The sequence below is a fragment of the Chiloscyllium punctatum genome, chromosome 49 (assembly GCF_047496795.1).
Source record: "Chiloscyllium punctatum isolate Juve2018m chromosome 49, sChiPun1.3, whole genome shotgun sequence".
Taxonomy (NCBI): Eukaryota; Metazoa; Chordata; class Chondrichthyes; order Orectolobiformes; family Hemiscylliidae; genus Chiloscyllium; species Chiloscyllium punctatum.
Window position 1 is genome coordinate 14,765,349 of NC_092787.1, and position 15,381 is coordinate 14,780,729.

Below are 15,381 nucleotides of genomic sequence, written 5' to 3' on the forward strand. Positions count from 1 at the left end.
CCATGCTTCCCATGAATTTATAAACTTTGATAAGGTCACCCCTCAGCCACTCCAGGGAAAATAGTGTCAAGCTATTCAGCCTCTCCCTATAGCTCAAACCTGGCAACATCCTTGGAAATCTTTTCTGAACCCTTTCAAGTTTCACAACATCTTTCCTGTAGCTGGGAGATTAGAATTGAACATAGTATTCCAAAAGGCATCTTTAGACTGTTAATTCTGGAATTTTTTTTGAAATCAAATTCTACCATCTGTCATGCAGGATTCAAATCCAGGTCTACTGAAAAGGGCCTGGGTATCTGGACTAATAGTCTCATACTCGGCCTTGATATCAACAAAGTAATCGTTTACCAAATATATGCAATACTTTTACATTGAATTTTGCACAAATGATCAAATGATGTAGAAAATGACAAAGGAAATACAGAATTATATTTCATAAACAAATGTCCCAGATAGAGCGTTAGCATCACTGGGTTTGTCTTGTTTCACCAGTAGAACAGACCTGCCAAAAGTTGCAGCATAATAGGATGCAGTCAGAAAGAAGTTACCCTAGGAGTCCTCAGCATTAGTTCTGGGCCCCATGAAGTATCATGAGGTCATATTAATTTGTTATTAAGTCAACCATGGGAAAGGCAACTCTGTCTGCTGAACAGGAGGGTGACTTTCAGGAACAGAATATAGATTCCTCTGCGCCGGAGACTCGGGTTCAATTCCCGCCTCAGGCGACTGACTGTGTGGAGTTTGCACGTTCTCCCCGTGTCTGCGTGGGTTTCCTCCGGGTGCTCCGGTTTCCTCCCACAGTCCAAAAATGTGCAGGTCAGGTGAATTGGCCATGCTAAATTGCCCGTAGTGTTAGGTAAGGGGTAGATGTAGGGGTATGGGTGGGTTACGCTTCGGCGGGTCGGTGGGGACTTGCTGGGCCGAAGGGCCTGTTTCCACACTGTAAGTAATCTAATCTAATCTAATCTAAGTATACGAAAGGAGGAAGGGGGCAAGAGGGGAAGCAGAAGGTAGGAGAAATGTGGGAATGATAGACCAAGTCATCTAAAATAACTATGCATTAATGACGGTGTAAACACTATAAGACATCTTCAGATCAATGGAGGAGAGTGGGATTTTAGGAGTCAGTAAGGAGGAGAGATGGAAATAAATACTCCTCTTCCTCACTAAATATGCACCCCCAAAGATATTTTTTATGTTTGCTCTTGAGGTGTGGGCATCACTGGTAAAGCTGGCATTTATTACCTACCCCTAACTGACCTCGAGAAGACATTGACAAGCTTTTAGCTGGGTGATATCGAGCCCAATCATTCAATACATCAAATAACCTATCAGTAGTTTAATGCAATATCATTAGAAAGTAAAGGGACCAAATTGTGACCAAGTTTTCCCAGGAGTGGCTGGTGCTGCAGATGTGAACAGTTGCTGGGTCCACCCTGGTGAAAGGCTGAGTCATTGTTATTGCTGTGACCTTGTTATTGCTAAGACTCCCTTTCTTTCACTTTCTGCTTCGTTTTCTCAGCCTCCCAGAAAACGTTAATTAATTATTGACAGTACAGCCCAAATTCTCCTGCATTTCTGCCACTTGATCAGCCAGAATAACTGTCCCAGCTCTTGCATTCAGATTCCTTCACTCCCATTCTTGCTGTTCCTCCAGACATAATCAAATTCTGATTCTGGAAGACCAGCTAGAGTAGATGGGAACAAGTGATTGGAAGAATAAGGCAACAAGCATGAGAGAGACAGAATATGTGACTGCAGGGGCAACTCTGCTTCTCCAAAACTCATTGCTCTTCTAATCCTGCTTTCACCAACAGAATAGTTGATGAAGCTTCATACCAGTCACAAAAGTCTGAATATATATTTTAAATGGTACATTTTTGATATGCCAATATTGGAAATTTGCCACGTGGGAGAAATTTCTCACCAATGAATTTGTTACTTGAAGTGATCCCAGATGGTTCAGTAGTGCTCCTCCCAGCTCCACAGTAAGACCGTTCAACTCCTTCCCAATTGTCTGCCCCTCTCCTGACCGGCTTCCTCCCACAGTCCAAAGATGTGCAGGTATTGTGAATTGGCCATGCTCAATTGTCCATAGTGGTCAGGCATGTGTTCAGGTGCATTAGTCAGGGGAAATGTAGAGTTAAAGTTGGGTAATGGGTCTGGGTGGGTTACCCTTCAGAGGGTCAGTATGGACTTGTTGGGTCTAATGGCCTATTTCCACACTGTAGGAATTCTATTCTATTCTCTGGAGTGCTTGTTAAGGCCAAGCTAGTCACACCGGCTTGGGAACTGCTTCTGACGCCAGTCATAGATATTGCTCAGCTGGTGGAGTGACTTGCCAAAGCTTGTCCCAATTCAGTTGGAATTTTAACATCAGAGTACTGAGCTCAGAAATAAAGAGTAAAGTTTTAAATTACACAGTCACTTGTCTCTTCCAATGCAAATATCCAAATATCAACTATTAACTAATAGCATCACTGTACAAATTACACGCTTGCCAGATATGGGGCATGATCAATTATGTTCATAGAAGCTCCAGCTTTTTTGGAAATGGCATGACACTGCAAGAAAAAAATTAAATGTAAAATTTGTAGTAAGTAACTTTAGAATTGACCAAGATCTTAGCTTCCTATTCCATCACTGCCACCATCAGGAATCCAGCTGAAATATTTGTAAATTTTTTTGCAGCTGATAGGATTTGTAATCGAACAAAAATAGAAACTAGTTAATTCCTGAATCACAAGGTTGAGAGTGAACTATGCTCATCATTACTGTTTGTAACACAACTCACTTGTAGTTGCTCATAATTTTTCTTTCTTAAACTAATATCTATGTTTCATTTACTTTTACTTCCAGTTTAATGAGTTCATGTATGCAAACATTATCCTATGCTTCCTAATAATTGACACCAGTGGCCTTCAACTCTCCATAAAATCGGCCAGAAATATGTTTCCTGCATATGGAGTAATAGAAATGTACAGTATGAAACAGACCCTTTGGTCCAACTCACCCATGCTGATCAGATATCCTATACTAATCTAGTCCCATTTGCCAGCACTTAGCCCATATCCCTCTAAACTTTTCCGATTCATATACCCATCCAGATGCCTTTCAAAAATTGTAATTGTACCAGCCTCCACCACTTCCTCTGGCAGCTTATTCCATATGCGCATTACCTTCTATGAAAAAGTTGCTCCTTATGTCCCTTTTAAAATTTTCCTCTCTTACCCTAAACCCTCTGGGGTTTTGTATAGTGTACAATATCTAGGAATATTCTGAGGTAAGAGAGGGATAGGATGAATAAAACATGAAGTAACTTTACATTCTAATATTATATTGCCCCAGGAAAAGGCACAGCCAATAAACAAAGAAAAAATGTGGTTTGGTGATTCTGTAATTAAACTTTAAGAATTAAAAAACATTCAGTATATAAATTTACTTCTATACAATCAAGCACCATCTTGCACAAAGGAGCAATATCAGTCACGATGTTTGCATGAAGAATAAATGTCACACTACATAAGAAGAAACAGTTCCCAAAGAAGCAGTGCATTATGAACAGATGATGATCAGGCTCCTAATTCACTTGAAAGTTTAAGAGTAATTGCCACATCTTTCACTTTAACATGCCACAAGCTATGTTTATTACAAATTCAATTATTTTTAAAAACTTTGTCCTGCAGACCACAAAACAAATTCTTGAAATTAGAAATACAGGTTAGATAACGAATGAATTAAATGAAGTAAACTCTTTATAACAAGCTTCCAACAAAAGTAAATACCTGTCCAGAGGAACATCATAATTTGGAAAACACAATTTGAGCAGCTCTAAAACTTAAACCTCACAGGATTTTACTATCACTGGCATGCCAATATTTACTGTTCATCCCAAAGTGTCTTCAAAATGTAATTTTTAAAAGTTAATTCATGGACTGTGGACATTGCTGACTGGGCCAGCATGTATTGCCAATCTCTAGTTATCCTTGTGAAGATGGTGGTGAGTTACCTTCTTAAACCTCTGCATCCATAATGCCACTAGGGACGGAGTTTCAGGATTTTGATTGTATAATGCTGACGCAACAGTGATATATTTTCAAGTGAGGATGATGACCAGGGAGGGGTTACAGTCGAAGGATACGGGGTAAACAGTTTAGGACTTTGAGGAGAAATTTCTCCACCCAGAGAAAGGGGAGGCCATGAAAGTGCACAGAAAACATTTAAGGCCAAAATATTGCAAAATTTCCAAGAGGAGTGGATATAGCATTTAGGGCTAAAAGGATCAAAGAATATGCAGAAAAAGCTGTAACAAGCTTGAGCTGCATGATCAGCAATGATCATAACGAATGACACAGCAGTTTCAAAGGGCCAAATGGCCTACTCCTTTTTTCTATATTTTTATGAATGGCTTGTAGATAGAGGTGTTCCCATGTACATGCTGGCTGCATCTATCCAGATGGTTGTGATTGTGGGTTTCCAAAGTGCTGTCTAAGGAACACTGGTGAATTTCTGCAGTGCATCTTGCTTCAACTGAGCATTATAGAGGTGGGGGAATTGAACGTTTGTAGCTGCACTGCCAATCAAGTAAATGGATTTGTTCTGGATGGTATCAAGTTTCTTCGAGTGTTGTTGGAACTGCACTTTATCCAGGTAAGTGGAGAGTATTTCTTCGTACTCCTGACTTGGTTTATCTGTAGTTGGGGTGTCAGGAGATAAGTTACTCTCTACATAATCCTTAGTCTCTGACCTAGTGTCTGCTCAGTATTCATATGGCAAATCCAATTCAGTTCAGTTCCTTGTCAACAGTAACCCTCAAGGTGTTAATAATAGGGGATTCAGTAATGGTGATGGCATTTAACCTCAAGGAGTAATGGTTACATTTAGTCTTGCTGGAGATGGTCATTGCCTGGCATTCATGTGGAATGAATGTTAGTTGCCACTCTGTCCAAACCTGGATGTTGTCTAAGACTTGCTGCATTTGACTTGGACTGTTTCAGTTCCTAAAGTCATCTCAAATGATGCAAACATCAGTGAGCTCGTCCCTTTTGACCTAAAGATTAAACAGCTGACGATAGATGGGCCACCTTAATATTCTCCTCAGTGGAGTAGACAAACTACTTAGAAATGAATAAGGCCCAAATCATTTTTATTTTCTCTTGATAGACAAATATTTTTTGCAACTTATTCATGTAAAATGGCTACTCTCTATCCATATCACATATTTTATAACTGCTTCCACAAGGCATGAGTCAGGAGTGTGATGGAATATTCCTTGCTCACCGGGTGACTGCAGATTTCAACAACACTCAAGAAGCTTGACATCATCCAGGGCAAAGCAACGCGAGCTGTCCACCACTAACACACAATGGCAGCGCTAGATACAAGGTGCGCCACAGCAACTTATGAAACCACCTTCAACAACATTCACATCTTCTAGTACCTAGAACAAGAGCAGCAGATGCATAGGAACTCCGCCGCATCCATGTTCCTTTCCAAACCACATATTGTTTTTGCCTCTTAACAGAGTGTGCTCACTGCATTAAATGCATGCAGGTACAGGCCTTTATACAAGTATGACCTTTCTCTATGCCGCTGCTATATTTAGATTACTATTCTCAGGTCTCACAGGTTTGCCCCATCAGCTTTGCGTAATTTAGTGATGGTGGAATTACAGCTAATTGACCTCCTAGGTTATTGATGGACATCATATTCCTCTACATTGTTATCAGAGACTAAATAATTTCTAGGCAACATTTTTAATGATATAAATTTGTTCTTGGAATGTGGATGATGCTACAGGTCATGCTAATTGCCCATTCCTGTCAGCTGCTGCCATGAGAATTCGTGTTCCCATGAATGATTATAGTCCTTGTAGCAAGTTTCCCACCATGGCATGCCAGGGCCTGTCTTCTTTGTGAATAATAATCTAAGCTAACATGTGAATTTTACAAGATGGATTATCAGGTAGCAATTTGGCAAATAATACGCAGATTGCCAAAAGAAGCAATTATGAGGTGCAAAAGAAAATCTGACAACCTTCTTCAGACAAGAACTATTGTTTGCATCTGATTGTTCTTTGTGAGCTAAACCTTCAGCAGCTTCCGCCTGATTAATAAATAACATAATTAAAGATGCCTTAACATATACAACAGTGGTTTTGTTTAATGGCAATTAATAAATGATAAATGGCAAATGCTTAGTTCCATTGGTGAAGAATTCACTAATATGTACTTCAGAGGTTTTTTCCACTATGATAATCTTCCTGGTCTTCTGTCTGCATTACTGTTTCTGTGGCTGAGATGAATAACAAGTCAGTTATTATACTCTTGGAGTAGAATGCTGAAAATGAATGTAACTTGGCTGAAAAGCCATCACTACTGAGAAAATTGCTTTTATTACCACCTGGCTGAAGTCAGTGGAAAATGGTCTTTCCTGAGCAACAAGTAATAGAAAGGAGAAAGACTATTATTTGCTGATATCAGGAAGTACAAGGTAAAGATTGCACAAATTGATGAAGAGGTTTGTGCCTATACCAATCTTAGGTTGATTGGTAAAAGTTCATGAGAAAAGCCTTGGATGAATCACCCTCAGTATTTTTTTCATCCATGAAGGAAAAACATGGACTCAGATATTCATCGCAGCATGATGGCGTAAATCAGTTTAAAAATTTGTCACCGGTACAGAGAAACTCAGGGTAGAGGTTTGAAGATTTCAGGACATTAAAGATGGAATGATCAGGTTGAGAAAAAATTGCAAAAAAATCAAAATTTAAGGTCTTAATCAAGGAAGATGTGGAATAAAATACAAAAAGGTAGAACCTTACTAAAATTTCAGTTAATGAATACAGCTTTAGTCAGCATAACATAGGAGGGATACACCTTAGACAGATTTACAAAGCTGTCTACCAGTAAATATAAATATTAGAAATGGCTTGAGAAAACTGTTAGTTATAACAATTCAGACTGTGCAGTATTATGGTAGGAATGTTTGGAATTTTAAAAAGGGTTTGTAATAAGATTTCCAACTCTGGTCAGTCATTTCTCAGGAATGGTAGTAGAAGGAGAAGCTAAGGAGGAATGTGGGAATAGATTAATTAAATGAGGTCAGCTTTCTATATTGGAGACCAAATGCTGTAAAAACCGGACTGGCCTGACATCTAGATATTGCCATTCTCCAATTTACTATATATATAAAAATAATTTACATCTTGTTATGAAGTTGAAGGTGTGCACTGTAACTTTAAGAGAGAGTGAATGCTGTTTCGAATTAAGAGCCGACAAGCACATGTGATATGACTAGATAGCAGTCTCAGTGTACTGGAAAATTGAAAATATGTAACATTTGGCTGTGAAATGGCTACCTGAGTTGGTTGCTGTTTTAACAACAATTCAAATTTAACCAGTTTAAATTATGCCCTAAGATACTAAAACCCAATCAAGTTTGAACTTATTGTTTTGCCAACATCAAACCAATGAGACAATCTGATATTGGCGATATAAGAAATGCAGACATTTTGAAAATTGGAGACAGAGCAACTGCCATCAACACAGATCCAAGAAATTAAGAAACACTCTCTATAAAAGGTGCCTTTTCATATGGAACATATTCGCAGTAAAAGAAAAGACGACGACCCACAGAGATCTTCAGCTGGAAAAAGACAGACACCGAAGACAACAGCCACTGTGTGGTTGTGAAATTAAGTTGGTGCAATTTTAATAAGTGTCTTATTGGAACAACATATTGTTATAGAGTTGGAGGCAGGTAATACGCAGTTAAGAAAAAGGGGGAGCTTTGAGTTATGAATAGCTGTTGTTTAATGTTCACTTTTAGAGTTAAAGAATAAATTGATATTATTTTCTTTAAATACTATAATTTGGGAGTTCTCAGTCACTCATACTTTAACGGATTACGAGGCGAGGTGAGCTTCTTTGGATGTTTGGTTTAATTAGTAGAGGGGTTCGTCATTGCGTGGTGACAATGTGTTCACTCTCATTGAATGCATTCACTCAGGTTTTATTAAATGTCCAGCAAATCCACCCAGCTGTTCCCCATTGGATATAGCCAGTATTAAGGGCTTTGTTAAATAAATGCTAGTTAGTGAGCTAGCTAGGATTTTACAATTGGTTTCCAATACATCAGAGACGTTCCATTGTCTAGGTTAAGGTACAGGTGAAGGTCACCTATACACCTCACACTTCTCTCCCCTACATCCTTTTCTCCTCCCACCACCCACTCTGCACGACCCAAGTGCTATGAAAATGTTCAATTCCATGATTCCTATGATTTAGTTGTTAAGACATTTAGGTTGGGATTGAATAAGATAATGGAAGCGCATAGCTTGAGACACTAGGAATCAACTCCAAAGCAAATAGATTTCAATCAGATCTGGTGTAATTGAAATGCAAAAAAGTTTTGTGTTGTTGCTTGGGTGCTGAAAAGTGGTACTCCCATCTAAGATTATAATGGCTACTTTGGATCTGTCTGACCACCCAGTATGTCTCAAAATATCTTTGAAAATGATTTGAAGTTGAAGGGTAAACTGGAAAGGTTTCAATTATTCATGTTGGCTTCCCAGATCAAAAAGGTTAAAAGCAACTTGTAAATGTTGAATTTCTTAGTGGAACCAGGAAGTCTGCAAAGAAGACCATTAACTCCATTAGAGATATAAATTAGTCATGTGGGGCACAGAATAAACAAGTTGTTTCGAAGGTAAAATATAATTAATTTACACTTTTATTTGGAGCATTGTAGAGTGTTCCAGATTAGACTGAGAGAATAAGGGACATCCTTTCTTTTAAATTTATTCATGTGTGATTTTTCACAGGAAAAGATAGTAGTCCAGTCAGCAATCAGCTTTGTTAGGGCTTAGGGGAAGCAGAGGTAGAGTCTGCTCAGAGCTGAAAAACTGAAATGAGACTAAGAACTATTGCAGAGCCAGGAGAACAAATTGGGAGAAAACAGTACCTGTCCATAGCTAGGACAAAGGGAACAGAAATCACAAGTCCAAGGATGTTCCTGATTTTTAAAATACTAAGCACAAATGGAGTGAGATCCAAGTCTGAGCTGAAAAGTCCAGAGTCATGAGGTTTTGAGGGAAAATTGGAGGATAGTTTATGGAAAGTTCCCCATGACACTTCATACCACAGAAAGGCCAAATAATTAAGGAAAAATCAATGCAAATTCTTAGATTAGATTACTTACAGTGTGGAAACAGGCCCTTCAGCCCAACAAGTCCACACCGACCCTCCATACAGCAACGCACCCAGACCCATTCTCCCACATTTACCCCTTTACCTAACACTACGGGCAATTTAGCATGGCCAATTGACCTACCCGGCACATTTTTGGACTGTGGGAGGAAACCGGAGCACCCGGAGGAAACCCACGCAGACACGGGGAGAATGTGCAAACTCCACACAGTCAGTCGCCTGAGGCCGGAATTGAAGCCGGGTCTCTGGCGCTGTGAGGCAGCAGTGCTAACCACTGTGCCACCGTGCCGCCCATTATTTCATATTTGGTGATTCCAATAGGAGAAGTGAATGAATCTCAGGATCTCAATGTGTAAGGGTACTTTGGATGGAATCATATATAACAGTAACTGTTGAGGTTTATTGGCTTAACTATTCAGGATTTATGAAATATAGTGTTAAACAAGTAGGACTTTTTTTGTCTAATTCTTACGCAGTAATGGTTTTTATTTAAAGTATAAAATCTTATGGTATAATTTATTTCAGTCAATAACTAAGAGCTTTACTTTCTTTTCAAAAGTTAATGGTCTTCCTTAAGATAACACATGACATTTTTTAAAACACGAGTGAACAGATGTTTTCCCTGTTTTAGTTCTCTGCTTCTAAGATTGCATTTGTCTAACAAAGATTTGTTAAATTTCTAGAAAACTTTAGATGCTGTTCAATTGCTTAATTAGACATTTTGACATAAACAACTGTCAACATTTTGTCTTTTGTATCCATTTACAAGAAGTACACAGCAGCATAATCAGAATCATCCATGTCTTTTCACACGTATGCAATTATACGTTTACGGATTATCAAATTAAAAATAAATACTAACCCAAATTAAAGACTTGCATTCTCCCTCATTCTGATCGTAGCTATTACAATTACACAACTATGTTTATTTACAATTACACTATAGATAGTAAAAAAAGGTGGCTCTCACTATTATGCTCACCTTATTGCAAAAAATTAAATAATTACTAATGTCTTACACTGTCTGATCTTCTGCCTTCATGAGGTTAAGCCACATTTTTAAAAGTTAATCATGAGAATATACTACATAAATTACCTAACTTATAGTACATTGACATAAGAAATATTTTCAAGATTACCAATACACACTCATTAAGTGATGTATTATGATAATTATTGCCATGACTACACAAAATTGTTTTACTTTCTCCTAAAATCAAATAAATCAAATTCAAAACTAGTGAAAATTACCAAATTGTACAGAGTTTGGAGAATGATTTTCATTGCTGTAAATAGTCTTTCATTTCTAATATCTTTTCCTTTTTAAACAAACAAATCATTTTAATATCCAATTTTTCAAGATGTCTCCATTGTCGTTCTCAAGCAGTTTTTTGCAAAATTTGATTTCCTTCTTTGTGTTGTAAAGGAATACTGAAATATCAAGCTTCTTGTCATGACAATATGTAAGCCAGTTACTTTAAAATAACTGGTGTTCATAATTCCATTCGCAAAATCCTAAATTTTGAAAATCCTAGAAATGTTTCAAGTTCCTTTAATAAATTTGTAAGTAAAGTCATTACATAACATAACACTTCTCTTTTTTTCAATCATTCAAGGCATTTGGTTTTCAGGGCTCCTCTTGAGATTTTCTCAATGGTTACTTTTCTGATGGGGGGGGGCGGCAGTGGGGGGGCACCCTTTCTCATTTTCATTGACTCTTATTAGATGATGCAGTCACATGGCAATATTACCATCTATATATGTTCTGATATACAGGGCATCTGAGCTCACGTAAACTGAACTGAAATAACACATCAAAACCTTCAATAAATAATCAACCTTGTATTAGATTTAAAGTCACATTTCCTAAGCAACAGCAGTATTTAAATTGGCAGAGAATCAAAGACCAAAAGTTAGTACCAAAAGTATTCTTTTAAAATAATTTACATATATTTCCATATACAAAAAGATACCACCCTTATCACACCTATCTTGAAGAGATCACATATTTTTATCATATATTACAAAATTGAAATGGTTTAACGAGTACTCTTTATAACAACATCCAATGCATTTACCCCATTCACATGCAGCGTTAAACTATAAATTCCATGTTCATTTGGCCTTCATCTTCCCTCCCAGCCGCCTTGCAACCTCCCCGCCTCCATAACTATTCTTGTAGCCCTGTGTATTTTGCCAACCCCATCCATGTCCTTCTGGCCTCCCTATCTCCTACTACACCTTAGCAACCACCATCTACAGCCATATCAACCCGCCACCTCTCCCCCCTTCCCTCTATTCTCCCATAGTGCTGGTCCCCAGCAATATATTCTGACAGCAACTCCCTCATTGACAACACTTGCTTACCTAATTGCTTAGTGCTTCTGCAATCATAGCTGCTTCTCTCATGTCGGTTGCTAGGTTCACCAGTGAACATCAGTAAAAAAACATGAGAGCCTGTGATTGGAGGAGTAGCTCCTCACTGTATCTTTCCACTCTGTTTACCGTGGTAAGTTTTCTCTAATTGGTAAACCCAGGGTGAATTCTAATAGGAATTCTGAGAATTTGTTCATTGGTCCCCTCTATTTTCAGAATTATATTTCTTATGTAGATAGGGTTGGTTATGTTCTGCTTCATCTTCTAACTGCCTGCTAAGTCTCAATAACCAGCAGAGGGAGCTTTTTATTTCTTTTGTCTGATGTTTAACTTGTAGTTTTCAAACATTTGATGAATACACCACTCAAACATGAGATGAGAAATTCAAGTTTTCTATTTTTAACATGCAGGCTACAAAACTTGCAATTTTCCACAGCCAGTTAAATACATTGGTATACATTTCTTCTTAGGCAAAAGTGAGGACTGCAGATGTTGAAGATTAGAGTCGAGAGTGTGGTGCTGGAAAAGCACATCAGGTCAGGCAGCATCCGATGAGCAGGAAAATTGATGTTTCGGGCAAAAGACCTTCATCAGGAAATTCTTGATGATATGCTTTTTCCCGAAACATTGATTTTCCTGCTCCTTTGATGTTGCCTGACCTGCTGTGCTTTTCCAGCACCACACTCTCGACATACAGTCCTTCTTAGTCAGAAATAACCTGGGTCAGTAACAAGTGCTCAGTAAACTGCAGCATGTCAACTTTCTAGTTTTGTAGCTTTTATTTCATACTTAACTCCTATTTTAATGAGACATTTAACTACTCCTTCAATTTCAATGATTCCCTTCAATGGATGAAAGGGACAACACAAGACACATACAGGATCTCCATTTCTGCAGTTCCTGTGATGGCTACTATGAAACATGGAGACGTGATCCAAGGCAGTACACCTTATAACTTTTTCATCCTTTGTGAATAATTACTAAATTTTGCATTTTCCAAATTGTTCAATTTTAGACATAAGGGCAGATGGATGCTGTCCGTATTCTACCACAATAGGACAGTTTATTTGATTAATAACATTCTGCCCCACATCATGCTTCTACTGCATGTCTTATGACATTTTTATGGAAGGTGATTTTTGTGAATTATAAATTGAGCTCTTGTTTCTTTTAAAATTTTACAGAAAACAATGAATACGACTGTATTTTCGAACGTAACAGTTAACAAGTCAGACATCCTATAGGGACATGGAGTTCAATACTTCTCACTCCAGCTTGCACAAATTCCTCAGAATTCTTATCACCAGCCCTCTCACCTCACCCCATGTTTCTGACACAGTGATAGTGAAGGAATGGCAATATAATTCTATATCAGGATGTTGTGTGGCATCGAAAGAAACTTGCAGGTAGTGGTGCTCACATGCATTTCGTGCCACCTGGCCTTCGAGAAGGTAGAGCTCACATGTTTGAAACGTACTGCCAAAGATCAGTTGTCATGTGGCTAACTTTCGCTTTCCTTTAGAATTTTGTAAATTCAATTATAGTAAGACTGACAGAATCATAGAATTTTACAGTACAGAAGGAAGTATGGAAGTTGTTCTGGCAGTTATATGGTTCACTTAGTGTTGCAATGCATGCCCGGAATCATGTTACAGGGCTCCAGTAACAGATAACGGTAGTGCACTGTGATAGGTTAGTTAAATCACTGGGAGATGAGCTAATGCTGAAGATCATGGTATTGTAATTTGATAGGTTAAGTGTGATGGAGGAAACTAGTGTGGTAGACGATGATTAGTTTAGAAAGGCAAAGCAAGCCAGCATGATTGGGTATGCTAATGTCATCAGATAAGCGCGGGAAGAATAACTATATAAATTGCAGGAGAACAGAGAGATTGTAGGGAGTCATTTTGCTGGCTCACACAGTTTTGATTTTGCAAGATTAAAGTTTAATTTCGTGAAGGATTTTCTGCGTTTCCTGGTAATTTTTTTAAATAGAACATTGGTGATTCTTCCACAACATATTTGGCGACGAGGATGGGATCGGAAAGAGACCATTCCCTCTGAAAAGAGGTTGCAGCTTCAAGGTACTTTTCAGCTGAACCAAGAACTTCTCTGTAGCGGACAGAGAAGGGCTGGCCACCCACAACAAAGATAAGCATTTTGTTGTTAATTCAGACTGTAATCTGTCAGGTAAGGGAGGTCCTTGGGAATGCAAAGTGAAAAGAAAGCTGCTGGTGGGTCTCCGATTCAAAGAACTAGAAGGTGGATGATAAATTAAAGTTTGAGGAGATGCAGAGGATTGTTCAGGAAAACTGCGCAGAGGGGTGAGTAGTATAAAATAAAGAGATTAGTAAAAGGTCCATGTGGTGATAATGAAAGTCCACATGGTGATAGTAAAAAGTCCATTGATTAATAAAAGTCCACATTGTGATAGTAAAATTCCACATGGTGAATGTAAGACCCTATAGATACCACCTCGCAGGAAATGAGGGCCTGAACTTATTGGGCAGAATAAATAAGAGGAAATTGTTTTACTGGAAACACTGATAGACCTGTTTAGAAAGCTAGCAGATTGGTAGTGGATGATTAAAGGTAAAATAGCAGAGAATAATCAGTGTTATAGTGTTACTACTCTGGTAAATGTTTTAGATAAGGCTGTAGGATAATAGGAAATGAACAAAGGGTCTGTTTAAGTAAGGCTCTGGCTGACAAAGATTGAGTTCTGGCTGTTCGCACCAAAGCTCAGAGAGAGAGAGACAGACAGACAGACAGACAGGCAGACAAAGAGAGGGAGACACACACAGACAGACAGACACAGAAAGAGAGACAGAGGCAGAGAGAGAGAGAGACAGACAGAAAGAGAGAGAGAGAGCAGTTGTAATTTGCAGAATGTTTCTGCATGTGAGAGTGTGTGTGTGAGAGAGAGAGATTTTATAGTTTAACCATTATGATCTGGTTTGTACGCATAATTTTTGTTGGTGGTTGAATGTTTGTGTTTTGTTTCCCTGGAGCTCGAGATCCGGGGGTGTTTTGATTTTATTGTGCAAAGAATTCAAGAATTTTTTGAGAGAGATTTTTCAAGAAACTGTTAGTAATTAGTGCAATTTGCAGATGCACTCCTAGATTGGTTTAGACTGAATTGGTTTAGACTGGTTTAGTTGAAGTTCTAAATTGGAGTAAGGCCAATTTTGACGGTATTAGGCAAGAACTTTTAAAAGCTGATTGGAGGCAGATGTTTGCAGGTAAAGGGACAGCTTGAAAATGGGAAGCCTTTAGAAATGAGATAACAAGAATCCAGAGAAAGTATATTCCTGTCAGGGTGAAAGGAAAGGCTGGTAGGTATAGGGAACGCTGGATGACTAAAGAAATTGAGGATTTGGTTAAGAAAAAGAAGGAAGCATATGTCAGGTATAGACAGGATAGATCGAGTGAATCCTTAGAGTATAAGAAAGTAGGAGTATACTTAAGAGTGAAATCAGGAGGGCAAAATGGGGACATGAGATAGCTTTGGCAAATAGAATTAAGGAGAATCCAAAAGGAGTTTTACAACTATATTAAGGACAAAAGGGTAACTAGGGAGAGAATATGGCCCCTCAAAGATCAGCAAGGCGGCCTTTGTGTGGATCCACAGAAAATGGGGGAGATACTAAATGAATATTTTGCATCAGTATTTACTGTGAAAAAGGATATGGAAGATATAGACTGTAGGGAAATAGATGGTGACATCTTGCAAAATGTCCAGATTACAGAGGAGGAAGTGCTGGATGTCTTGAAACGGTTAAAGGTGGATAAATCC

General features: G+C 38.4%; 1 protein-coding gene and 1 long non-coding RNA gene across 7 annotated transcripts in view; one reads left to right on the forward strand and one right to left on the reverse strand.

Annotated features, from left to right (window-relative positions):
* The window catches only part of LOC140469406 (disabled homolog 2-interacting protein-like), a 705,419-nt gene that overhangs the window by 392,545 nt on the left and 297,493 nt on the right, over nt 1–15,381 (reverse strand). The window lies entirely within an intron of this gene.
* Nucleotides 13,470–15,381, forward strand: part of LOC140469408 (uncharacterized) — a 58,375-nt gene continuing 56,463 nt past the window's right edge. For both annotated transcript variants that reach the window (XR_011956094.1, XR_011956095.1), the window contains exon 1: nt 13,470–13,669. This is a non-coding gene — a long non-coding RNA (uncharacterized lncRNA). The remainder of the gene's footprint in view (nt 13,670–15,381) is intronic.